The 3145-nt window shown below is 34.4% G+C and overlaps 1 protein-coding gene across 4 annotated transcripts in view; it reads right to left on the reverse strand.

The window, feature by feature from the left end:
* The window catches only part of LOC108577664 (poly(rC)-binding protein 3), a 181617-nt gene that overhangs the window by 66115 nt on the left and 112357 nt on the right, over positions 1–3145 (reverse strand). The gene's annotated exons all lie outside the window — the stretch shown is intronic.

Consider the following 3145-nt stretch of genomic DNA (forward strand, 5'->3'; position numbering starts at 1 on the left):
TAAGCCCGGCTTCCGGCGAAGCTGAGCATCGAGAGAGACAGTTTTTGAGGGATGCAACGTGCGTTGCAGTGTTTTACAAGAGCAACAATTATCTTTACTCTTCGCATGGTTGTTAGGCGAATAAGAAACACGATTTACCATGAAAAATTAAGGGATGGAGATATTTTTCAGGAATAATTGGCAGAGACAAATTATTAGCTGAATGATACACGGAGTTTAGGATGAGGAAAGAGAAATGAGGGGATAAAGAGATGAAAATATTTTTCAGGAATAATCGAGCCATTTAAAAGGCAAAGTGTGAATAATTGGCAGAGAGAAATTATCAGCTGAATAATACTTCAGTGGATAGAATTACTCCCACAAATATTTGGACACTGACAGAACAACTGTTCACACACTTTTAGTATGTTACAATTTTTACAATTGAAAATATAAATTTTTGAAGATATTTATTAAAATTGACACATTTTTTCTTCAACACGTTGATCGCCACGTCACCCATATCTGGGTGACGGCTATGTTTCCGTGGGGGCCCGTCACCCGTAATTCTTCGTCCAATTAAACAGGATTTTTGGGGTAATTTATAATAATTTTATTTGTAACGCAAGTATTTAATGGAATTAGCACATGCAAATGAAAACTATACGAAACGACGAAACTGTATAATATAAAGTAAACAAATCAAAGATATACATATACTTATACTATATTTAAATTTGTTTTTAAAATAATATATAACGTTTTATTAGTTACGATGGTATTCTGGTGACTTTGAACACTTAGGACAATACGTTATAGTCTTTTGTAAATTTTCCCTTGCAACGCATTGCATCGTATCGCTATTCCAGCTAATTGCGCTGTTTACACTCCGAGTATCGGATTTGGGCCCCGGGAGAAGCTCTACCGATTCAACGCTGGGCGATCAACGTGTTAAGTACAGATAACTTTACACTTTTTACATATTTTCTACAAAAAGAAGAAACTAGTTTTATAGAAACGAGGCATATTTTCGTTATGGCATAATAACGAAACGAACATATGCCCAGTTGTTATTTATAGCTTTAGACGCCTACATACTGATATTCCCACTATCATTGTGTTAGTCAATGCCAACAGTAGATTAGGTTATCTGTCGTTTGGAAAACTCGTCTATAATCAGAGCCTCTGTTTGAAGTATGATATCCTCGAGAACAGAGTCGTTTATGGAAATTAGTGAAACGTTCTAACTCCTTCAACTGATAGCTTACAAATTCACTATTTCTCTCTTCAAAAGCGATTTAACGAATTTTACAAATATACTCGCAAAAGTCTCATTTTCCAAAAAGAAAGAACCGAAAAAATCAAATTTGCTTTAAAATTAAAAAGAAATAGGTATATTAATTTCAATTTTGTTAACGTCGAGAAGTTTAATTTCATTTTCCAGAAAAGAAACAAAAACGAAAAAATCCAACTGCTTTGGAACTAAAAAAAGTAAGTATATTAATTTGAATTTTCCTAATATCGAGAGGTTTACTTTCATTTTCCAAAATGAGAAAAAATCAAATTTGCTTTAAAATTAAACAGAAATTGGTATATTAATTTCAATTTTGTTAACATCGAGAAGTTTAATTTCATTTTCCAGAAAAGGAACAAAAACGAAAAAATCAAATTTGCTTTCGAATTATAAAAAATAAGTATATTAATTCGAACGTTGCAAGTAACTATCTTTCGTATCGAGAAGTTCAATTTCAATTCCTGAAAAAGAAGAGAGAAACGAAAAGATCGAGTCTGCTCTAGGATTTGCAAAAAAGCAAGTATATCAATTCGAAAGTTACTAATAACGAGAGATTTACAATCACTTAAATATCGCAATTGTAACATCAATATGGTCTTCGCAGGGCAAACGAACCGAGTGACAAATGTGTGCTTTTGTGCAACATTGTGCAACACCTTCACCAGATTTATCTTCGTAACTTGTCTCACATGTTAAATGAATTTTCGCTCAACGCATTGTGGACTCGTAATTACGCAATTGTCAGACAATGAATTCTGTTTATTTTCCGAGATTAGTATTCACGGTGAAGCGACTTTTGACGTAAAAAAAAAAAGAACCTTTTCAATCTGTATTCGATATTTCGTACAAAAGATAACGAAATGCGTTTCTTTCGGTAAATTGCAGAAGAAAAATCCGTTTCTTTCCGTCGATTAATCACACTCTGGACAAATATTAACACTTTACCGACCGGTAGCCTATTAATCGGCTTTTTGCCGCTAACGCTTACCGACCGGTAACCTGTTAATCGCTTTTTTACCGCCGACGCTTTTCGACCGATAACCTACTAATCGGTCAAAGTTTGATTAAACATTTCTATAGGTATAAGAAAAAGCGCATATATTCCTGCGCGATAGCCTAGAGTCTAAACAGAGTCGGTGTCAGTGATGTATCTGTGGCCGAGTGAGCGGTCGGAAGTGCGTAGGATGGTCAACCGCTACCGGTCGGTAAAGTGTTAAGTAGAGTAGAGAAGAATCGAAAGAAAATTGTTTATTACAATTTTTCACCGTCTAATCGATCTATTTTGGTTAATAATAAGACTCGAGTGGTAGGATAAAATGCACGTTACATAACGAGCAGGATGCAGTCAAAAAACTAGGGTAACTGTCAATTGCTAATGATGAGTTTAATGTCTTGTAGGCGTTGCGTGGACGGTGTGTACACACATCCAATAAATTAACGGAATGTTTAGCAGAGCCGTCAATTAAGGGATCGTTTGTTACGAAACAGTAAGTCGAAATTAACGTGGAACACTGTGAATATGCAACAAATCCTCTTTATTTCTTTTGGCAATTCGACCGATGTGTAATCTGAACTCTGCTGAAATTCTGCCGGAAATATATCTAGATTACCCACCACGTGTTTCATTTCCAAATCTGAATATCATGGACCGCTAAATTCTTCGTTATTAAATGGAAATTCTGTGCTCTTTAAATCACAGTTTTTCAATGTTTCTCTTAAATTTGCTTATTTACTCTTTTGAATGTGATAAATTACTGCGAAACTTAGGCTATGCGCATGAAAAACTTGAAATTTCTCCGTTAAGAATTTCTTTTTTCCTAGAAATCTATGCATAAAATAAAAAAATCCTGAAATCACAATTTAAGAATCTCT

The sequence above is a fragment of the Habropoda laboriosa genome, unplaced genomic scaffold, assembly GCF_001263275.1.
Source record: "Habropoda laboriosa isolate 0110345459 unplaced genomic scaffold, ASM126327v1 scaffold718, whole genome shotgun sequence".
NCBI lineage: Eukaryota > Metazoa > Arthropoda > Insecta > Hymenoptera > Apidae > Habropoda > Habropoda laboriosa.